At 40.9% G+C, this 10,191-nt stretch overlaps 1 non-coding gene across 1 annotated transcript; it reads left to right on the top strand.

Moving 5' to 3' along the window:
* Window positions 1–7,197: 7,197 nt before the first annotated feature.
* On the top strand, window positions 7,198–7,329 carry LOC114639737. The gene has a single exon (XR_003714056.1). It is a non-coding gene; the product is annotated as a small nucleolar RNA SNORA17 (small nucleolar RNA).
* The last annotated feature ends 2,862 nt before the right edge of the window (window positions 7,330–10,191 follow it).

Here is a 10,191-nt window from a genome sequence, read left to right as displayed (position 1 = left end):
CGCTCTCCCGACCCCTAGTCCCCGCACCCACCCACACCCCTCCCTCTCCCCCTCCCCTTCCCCTCCTCCTCCCCCCCTCTCTGATTGTGTGTGTTTTATGCCTTTCTTTCTGTCACTTTCAATGGCCTGAAAGTGATGACACAGACAGATAAACCATAAACTTACAAAGATTCATCTGAACTAGCCTCCTGTGAGTTTGGATCAGCACTGCACTAGCTTTTCATTTGACACTATAATATACCTCATAGTTTGTCCACTTCTCAACGAAGAACTGGGCTCTTGTCTTTAACCTTATGCTGAATCAATGTATTCTCCCCAGTTTCTTTGCCCTCTTACTTGAAACCCACTGTGGTAACCAAGATGTTTAAATACACTCCACCAGCTGGACTATCCAGAACACCTCCAAGGACTGGGTAGCTCTCCTTGTCTGTCTCATGGATCTCTCACATGCTGGATGTTTCTCCACAGTCTTACAACAAGCTCTTTAGTAAGGCAAATTGCTCACAGTCTTCTGACTGCTGGTCTGTCTGTTGGCCCAAGTTTAAATTTCCAGAGCATTCCCTACTCTCCAGTCTGCCAGGGTATTCTCTGAAATGAGACTCCACCTAACCCACTTCTTCCCAGCACATGTTGTCTCTATTTTCCACAAAAACCTGGAACTTTCACCAATTTTTATTATGTTTTCTTTCTGCAGCCCAGATCTGCAGGCTCTCTCCCTATTGCAACTCATTAACTATACTGTTTACACATCCCTACCTGCCTCACAGCTGTCAAGTACATACAACCTCTCAACAGCTGTCTGGAATCCACTCCACTTCTCCTCTTGTAGTCTCTCAGCCCAGACTGTCTTTTTCCCTCAATTTCTACTTTGCATCTCATCCTGCTTTTAAGGCCTGTCCTTCAAAACCTTTATGAAAAAAAAGTGAGTGTACAGGTTTCACACCTTCAATCTCACTTCTTTGGAGGCAGAAGTAAGTAGATCTCCGAGTTCTAGGTCAGCATGGTCTACATAGTGAGTTCAGGATCAGGCAGGGTTACACTGAATAACCCTGTCTCAAAACACACAAGTGAACAAAACAGTTAGGCCTTGGGGCATAGCTGAATGGTATACTGCTTGTCTAGCATGGATGAGGTCCTGGTTTCAATTCTCAGCCCTAAATCTGGTCATAGGGATGCAATACCATCTTGTGGCCTGTGATGGTATCAGGCATACCTGTAGTACACTTTATATATATGCAGACAAAACACTCCTACATATAAAATTAAACAAATGTTTATAACTAAACAGGAACATCATTCACAATGAAAACACCTTAACATTTAAACAAACCTTTAGAACAAACAACATTAAAACAACAACAAAAAGGCTTGACATGGTGTGTGGTTCCATATTTCCAAGGAAGTTTTCACCAAATCAATAAGGCTCAACATCTTGAAACTTTGCTCATTAGTAATCTCTTCTGTCTTCTTCTTTTTTCTCTGTTTGCAATATACAAACATCACATACAATACTTGAATTTGAACAACTGGTTTCTCATTGAAGATATTCATCTTATCCTTAGCAGCTCAGGATAATTTCCCCTCCACACTGCTAGACACAAAGCTAAGTTCGAGCTGAGTGCGAATTTATTGTGGCATTCCTCAGTATAGTTATGGCCCCACTTCAACATGTGTTTTCATGGTTTATAACACTCCGGTCATGTGGCAAGGAACTTCCTCAATTCCTTCAAGTCTGAAAGAGCTAATCCCTCTGTTTCCAAACAGAAGGCTCTTCCCTTGCATGTAACCATCATGGCCGCCTGTGGCCATAATGCTTTAGTTCTCCTCATAATGCCCAGCAGGTTAATGTGTTCTTTCTGTCCATTGAACCTGTAGTATCTTTAGAAACAGGATGATGATACAAGCCATGCAGAAGTGGGAGAAGAGCTATCTTGCAGAAAAACTACGGGAATCTTGTGGGATTTTATGGTGTGTTTACAAGACAGCATGAGCTTCTTTCCTTCTGATAATCTCACTGTCAGAGAATAAACACAGCCACAATTTAAAGCTAAATTTGCAACAATATTTCATTAAACACTTGGCAGGTTGACTTCTCTGTATCCACATAACTGCTAGAAGTCATGATTTGCATGGATTTTTTATTTTTTTTATTGGATATTTTATTTATTTACATTTCAGATGTCATCTCCTTTCCCCATCCCTCCCCCAGAAACCAATATCCTATCCCCCTCCTCCTTTTTGTTTTTTTTTCTTTATTAGTATTTTAAGTTAACATACAAAATACTGGGTTTTATTACAGCATCCTCATACATGTGTCATTAGAGTTCTGATTTTTTCCCTCTGCCCCATCCCTTCCTTCTTCCAACTAGTTTCCTCATCTGATTTACTGTCACATGTATTCCATCACACCTTTTCCTCATCTTTTTTTTTAAATTAGTAACTTTTAAAAAAATTAATCAAAGGCTTTATTGGTTTGGTAATGCTCAATAACAAGATGCCCATACAATCAGAAGTGTAACCCTATACCCAACCTAGATATAACAACTATCTTTGCCTGGCAGAGAAACGAGAACATCCGCCTCAGTGTTCACCACCCATCATATCCTAGCTCCTCCTTTCATTCTCCTCCTCCTCTCCTTACTCCTACTCTTCATCTCCTTATTCCTCCCACCTTAGCTCCTCCTACATATCACCCTTCCTGTTAAAATAAAAACTTTCTCTCAAAATACAATTAGAGCATAACTATACCAATTTATATCAGTAAGACCTAATACCCAGTCCAACATTTTGTTGACTAACCAGAACCTCTGCCATCTCTCCTAATTAAAAGACTTAGTTCTGAACATGGCTTTTTTTCTTGGCTTTAGAATGAATGTCAGCTGAAAATCATCCTCTCAAATCTTTTCTCTCAAAGTAAATATCTGAGATTGGCTATGAGACTATAAGTCTTCAACCCCGTCAGCAATCCAGAATGTCTGAATTAACTGAAATTATGGGAAGCACAAAGCAGCGTAGCTTCGAAAACTTGGCCAATTTATAGAGATCGCTGAACACCTGGACAGTCCCTATACTACAAGAAGTTGGAGCATCTGATCTTCAGCCTTCTTGCCCAGGATCATCTGACAGACCTAGTGATGCAGAATTATTAAGGGCTGATTACTCTGTCTTGGCAGGTATAATCAGTCGACTATTCTGCACGTGTGTCTTTTTCTGGACAGTAATTTGTTTGTAGATGAAAAGAGGCAAATCTTGCCTAGTGGCTGTCTCACAACAACTGGAGTAACGCCAAAGATGCTCAATTTCATCTTAGAATCCAAGACAGGAAGCTGTCAGGAGCAGACAAGTCTCTAATCAAAATGGACATTAATACAGAAATGTTTGTAACATCAATTCTGTGGACTTCTGATGTTTTGAAAACCAACTATCCATGTAAGGCAATCTGTACTGTTGTCTGTTAACTCCTCTCAGCTATTTCTAAATAAAATATAGAAAACATCCTAACAATATACTCAGAGCCATGAATTTGCTATAGGCCCTTAATTCACAGGCTAACCATCTTGAATCAGTTAAAAGAGTAAAAGAAGGACTGGGTCTAAGCCTTGTATTCCTAATGTGTTATATAGGCAAATGCCTATGAGAGTAACAATATTAATCTCACTTTTATATCAATAAGAAACTCATACCAATGAAAATCTTATATTTGAAATCAAAGTAAATTTTGTCCATTTAAGAAATTATAACTTCAGCTTAATAACAATTATACAGATTTCTACCAATAGGTTATGGCTATGCATTAAATCCTAGCTATTCTTCCCTATTCTGACAAAACCACTACTTTTCCCTAGAAAGAAAGCCCAATATTAACCACCTCAGTCCCCAAGCCCAGGAAATAGGGGCACCAACTCTTCATTAACTTCTTCAAGCTGGTTACAGGTGTTGAGATATTAGAAGAGGGGCGGAGGGGAAAGAGTAAATTGATAAGCCTCTGACGTCTATGTCTTCACTGCATCCAGCTGAAATTCCAGGACATCAGAGGTTCGAGCAGGTCTGCTTAGCTTGCTTGATGAGTAGATACAAAAGGCTGTGTATTCTGCAATATACAATTCTCAAAACAAATTTTAGTATCAAGATAATTTTTTGTTTGGATTCTGGAATCTAGTCTTCTGGTGGCCTGCTTCTGTCATGTCTAATCCATATAATTCTGGGAGTTTCTATGAGGGTGTGCTCCCACCATCCTCCCATTCCTGCCTCCTTGCTCTCGAATTCCTGAACACTAGGGATCCAAACTTTCAGGCACCAAGGCCTTCTACTTCCACTGATAGCTGACAAGGCCACCCTCAACTACCTATACAGGTGGAGCCATGAGTCCTTCCCTTTGTGTTCTTGGGCTGGAGGTTTTAGAATGTCTACTCCAGCTTGTTTCTTAGGACCATTTGCTTGAAAAATTATTTTCCAGCCTTTTACTTTAAGGTAGTGTCTGTCTTTGTCACTGAGGTGGGTTTCCTGTATGCAGCAAAATGCTGGGTCCTGTTTACATATCCAGTCTGTTAGCCTATGTCTTTTTATTGTGGAATTGAGTCCATTGTTGATGTTAAGAGATATTGAGGAACAGTGATTGTTCCTTCCTGTTATTTGTCTTATTAGAGGTGGAATTATCTTTGTGTGGCTATCTTCTTTTGGATTTGTTGGAAGAGGATTACTTTTTTGCTCTTCCTCAGGTACAATTTCCCTCCTTGTATTGGAGCTTTCCTGCTATTATCCTTTGTAATGCTGGGTTTGTGGAAAGATATTGTATAAATTTGGATTTGTCATGAAATATCTTGGTTTCTCCATCTATGGTAATTGAGAGTTTTGCTGGATATTGTAGCCTGGGCTGGCATTTGTGTTCTTTTAGGGTCTGTATGACATCTGTCCAGGATCTTCTTGCTTTTATAGTCTCTGGTGAGAAGTCTATTGTAATTCTGATAGGTCTGCCTTTATATGTTACTCGGCCTTTTTCCCTTACTGCATTTAATATTCTTTCTTTGTTTTGTGCATTTGGTATTTTGATTATTATGTGACGGGAGGTATTTCTTTTCTAGTCTAGTCTACTTGGCATTCTGTAGGCTTCTTGTATGTTTATGGGCATCTCTTTCTTTAGGTTAGGGAAGTTTTCTTCTATAATTTTATTGAAGATATTTATTGTCCTTTAAGTTTGGAATCTTCACTCTCATCTAAACCTATTATCCTTAGATTTGGTCTTCTCACTGTGTCCTGGATTTCCTGGACGTTTTGTGTTAAAACCTTTTTGTATTTTGCGTTTTCTTTGATAGTTGTGTCAGTATTTTCTTTTTCTTTTCTTTCTTTCTTTCTTTTTTTTCTTTTTTCTTTTTGGTTTTTCGAGACAGGGTTTCTCTGTGTAGCTCTGGCTATCCTAGAACTCACTCTGTAGACCAGGCTGGCCTCGAACTCAGAACTTTGCCTCCCAAGTGCTGGGATTAAAGGCGTGCACCACCACCGCCCAGCGTGTGTCAGTATTTTCTATGGTATCTTCTGCACCTGACATTGTCTTTTCTATCTCTTGTATTCTGTTGGTGATGCTTGCATCTATGACTCCTGATTTTTTCTCTAGGTTTTCTATCTTTAGGGTACTCTCCCTTTGTGATTTTTTTTATTGTTTCTATTTCCGTTTTTATGTCCTGGATGGTTTTGTTCAATTCCTTCATCCGTTTGGTTGTGTTCTCTTGTAATTCTTTAAGGGATTTTTGCGTTTCCTCTTTAAAGGCTTCTATCTGTTACCTGTGTTCTCCTCAAATTCTTTGAGAGTGATATTTATGTCCTTCTTAAAGTCCTCTATCCTCATCATTAGAAGTGATTTTAAATCTGAATCTTGCTTTCCTGGTGATATAGGGAATTCAGGACTATTCTTGTGCTTGCCTTTCACCATAGGGATCTCCTTAGTGCTACCTGCCCTGTCTCTGACTGGAGCCTGACTTTCCTATTATCTTGGTTGTTTCAGAACTGTGTGGGGTGGGTGTTACTAAGATACTGCCCAGGTTAGAGATCCTGGGAGGCCCGCTTCCTCTGGGATTTGTGAAATTGGGTGCAGAGCTGCTGCCCAGGATCTGCTCAGGCCCAGACCGGAAGGAACTCAAACTGCCTGTCTTAACAAACCAAAGTATATACCCTCTCTTCCTCCCCAGTGGCTCCCTTTGTCTGTAAATGACAACACTATTCAGCAAGTCAATCAAACTGCTAACTAGGAAATCATCCTTGACTCCTTTTCCCATCACATTTCATCATCGAATACATCCTGACTCTGACCCCTTCTCACTCTCATGCTGAGAGCACACTTCACTGTCATTCTACCATAGACTGTTACAAAGGTCTTATCACTAGTCTCCTATATTCTGTTCTTGTCCTTTGCTCTTGCCATTTATAAGTACCAGGGTAGTTCACTTAAGAGTAGTACCTGGGGTGTGGAGATGGTAAAGCAGGTAAAGTCTCTGACTGACAACCTAAATTCAGTCCCTGAGTACCATATGAAAATAAGACAGAACTGACTCCTTTTAGCTTCTCTCTGACTTTCATAAGCACATCATGGCACACATATGACCATACACAATAAATATGTACATGTAACATAATTTAGATTTAATGGTTGAAGAGAGTCTTAGTAATTCAGCATGCACTGCTCTTGCAGAGGACTCATTAACACCCTCATCAGTTGGTTCACAGATACTTGTCCTTGAGATTCATGGGATCTGAACTCACTGCTTTCTAGAATGTGCAGAAACGCACACATCCAAATGCACACTCCCCACCCTCCAACTACTACCTACCACATGTCTGGAATCATTTCACTTCAATAAAATTCTGTCATTCAGTTTGAAACTTCAGTGGCTACCTAATGATTCACCTATACCACAGAGTTTTTCAATGCCAAGAAACTTCCTACTTCCTCATTAGTGACGGCTAGTTAAATATAGGATGCGGAAATGGGATTTGACAAGGGCAGTTGACTTAGTGTACAAATCAAACTACTAATGTTTTTTTTTAATGAGTGGATTTTGTGTGCCATTGTATATGTTTTTAATCTAGTAGCACTTAGGATAAAGGGGTGTCCCTAGAATTTGAAGGCAACATGGGATACAAATTAAGATTTATCTCAATAAGGAAACAAGTTCAAAATACTAAGTGGATCCATGGGAGACTAATCCTGTATTAAGAAGCATTACAGGTGTGTTGGCTGTGACTTATGTGTGTCAATATGTCTCAGAGACAAGAGAGGCTATGTCTATACTCAGTGTTTTGACCTGTGAACATCTGAATGATTAGGAACCTAACATTCCCTGGATAAAACCAGACTGAGATGACTACCAGTCTGGCATCTAGTAGGCTTGGATGGGCCCTCAGGATGGGAAGAAAGTTTCAGAATAGAAGAAGTCTCTTGTGACCTCAGGCCTTGGACAGAGTGAACCAGAGACAGATGACCCTCATAAGGAGCATTTTGGCTGGGCTTGGTGAGGAATAAGTACAGGGGGCCAGCCCCAGCAGGGATCTTCTTTCTTGCTGGTTCTTCTTGAGTCAGCAGTGGGGGAAGAGTGTAGGCAGAAGGTAAGACTTTGTCTTAGGAGATATTTAGGGTTGCAGTATAATAATAAGTTTACTTATCTAAGTCTCAGTTCCTGTGACTTAGCTGACCTGCCTTCTGTGATTCTCTGAGGCCAGAAACTGCAGTTTCTGGCATTACCACGTCTTCCTAAAAATTGCAAAGGATTTAGTAAATAGCCTTGGTACTATCTCAGCAGGAACTGTGCTTCTCTAAGTTTTATCCTGCTAATGGGATACTTAAAAAAGTGATCACAGTGTTTATTACTGAGTTGTAGAAAGTTTTCTATGAAAACTATCTAAGAGGAAAAGCAGAAAGATCCTAAGTTGGGGAAGGGAAAAATATCTCTACTCTAAGTGGGGAAAGGCAAAAAATTCTAGTAAGGGAAAAATTCTTCTCTATTTGCCTCTTATCTCTTTGTCCTCAGTACTTACACATCTTTTAGAGTATAAGATAACATGTTACAAAGTTCATAACAAGTTCACACAAAAAATTGAATTTTAAATTGAAATAGAAATTTACAACAGAGAATGTTTACATGCATATCCATTAGGAGTAATTATCTGGTTAAACATCCATCACCTGTCTCAGCTCCACAGGTTTACTGAAGGTTTAAAACCATAACTAAGTTATTAGTGAAGTTTTGCATAGATTAACCCAGTTAATATTTTATCTTCTGTTCTGTCACCTATAGTAAATCATTAGTTCCCTTTTTGTGACCTTTGGTTGTTTTACAACCTCTTAGAATGTGCTCTGAGTAGGAGAAAGTCTGGTTATTATCTAAGAACAATTAACTGGTGACACTTGGGAGACTGGCAGAGTTCTCATTGCAATTTTGACTATCAGAAAAGGATCTAATAGCAGTCCCACTATAAAAGAGCTTAATAACCTCACACATAATTTTAGGAATTCTTATAGGATCATCATTAAGACTTAAGAAGTCATCTATTTGTCTATATAGCATCACAACAAGACAGTATATCTTCATAGATTTATAGAGATCTCCTCCAAAGGGGTGGGGCTTTACTGAGTGATTGCTACATGTGTTCAATAATAACAGGAAAAGCATATTAATAGCAGGAATCTTTCCTAAAATGAATTCCCTTACAGCCTTGCTTAAGAAGCATGAACCTGTCTCAGATTATATAATAATCTGAAGCAAGCCATATGGCTCCTGACAAACAAGACCAGGATGACTGCCAGTCTGATGCCAGGAGCCACAGGATGTGAGGTTGCCCGAGATGAACACGAGTCCTGTGCTGCACATGCCTGGGAGTGTAGACCATATCCAACATGATCCCTTTTAGTGCCATAAAGCTAGAGTGGGGCATAACCCTTCTGAGATCACTGCTGAGATGATCACAGACACTCAGATTTTATGCACTATTAAGAGGACCAAGTAAGTGATGGAGGAATGGTAGAGAAAGAGAAAAAGAAGGATGTGAGCACAGTGAAGAGAGGGCGAACTAGAGACTCAAGGGTTGTAAGGAACAGCCCATTGCGAGTGGCCAGTAATGCAACCTGCGACAATGTTGGGGTCCTGTGCTGCCACCCAGGGACATTTTGATGTTTGAGGGCTGTCCAGAACTGGACTCACCTATACCTGGACATTGTCAGAGATCTGGTCATGGGGGAAGTACAGCAGGAGACTCACCTTGCCCCTACTCAGCTGCAGTACTCTGGAAAGCAGGCCCAGCACACTGCAAGAGTTGTAAATTTGTAGACTCCAACAATATAATCATGGCCCACCACTATTCTCCTATTCTGAGGTATGAATGAGTGAGAGATCCCCAACTCCCACCTTGTCCCTCACCACCTGTGTCAGATGGAAGACCTGGTCTCAAGGTCATTAGAGCAGGAGAGCTGTCCTTGCCCCTCACCTACCTCAGCACTGGGAAGAGTGGGTCCTGCACTTCACTTGGGCAGCACAGTAGAACTGGCACTGGATATGGGTGTGTAAGGTGAGCTGACCTGAAGGCCATGAGTTCAGGAGAGCTGGCCCTGCCTCTTGTCTGCTGTTAAGTAGTGCACATAGGGAAGAGGCACCCTTCTCTCTTCCCTAGACCCTCATCACCTCTAGTAGATGGGAGAGCTGGCCCTACTGTCATGAGAGTGGGAGAATTGGCCATGCCCCACACTGGTTGCAATACTTGGGAGAGCAGCCCCTATACTTCTCCTGTGCAACAGGATAGAGCTGGCCATAGTTGAGGAGGTTGTAGGTGAGCCAGTCCTGTCCACATGAGAGCTGGTCAGCTGGAGTTATGATTAGCTTACATACTTCTCAGGCCTAGATCCTAGGCTTTGAATGGACCCATTCCAATGTCTACCCCATCCATGAATTGCTGGTTTGGATGAGGGGCTTGTCATACAGACTCAAAACCACAGGATCTCCACTGTACAGGGCAAAACCAAGATATCCAAGAGGAGTCCCAGTGAGGTTCCACTCTTGACTGAGTAGCAGAAGCCAGAGGCTTGTACCAGACCAAAGAGTCATTGCACTGAATATTTGCAAGCAAAGAAGTATGGACAAACAAGTGTACTGTGAGACACACTGTGACACAGTACACCTTAAACAATGAGATTTGTTTCCTTTGTTGGGG

Source organism: Grammomys surdaster, unplaced genomic scaffold, assembly GCF_004785775.1.
Source record: "Grammomys surdaster isolate TR1022 unplaced genomic scaffold, NIH_TR_1.0 100, whole genome shotgun sequence".
Lineage (NCBI taxonomy): Eukaryota > Metazoa > Chordata > Mammalia > Rodentia > Muridae > Grammomys > Grammomys surdaster.
Note: the sequence above shows the minus strand (reverse complement) of the source record. Positions and strands in the feature narration are given on the sequence as shown.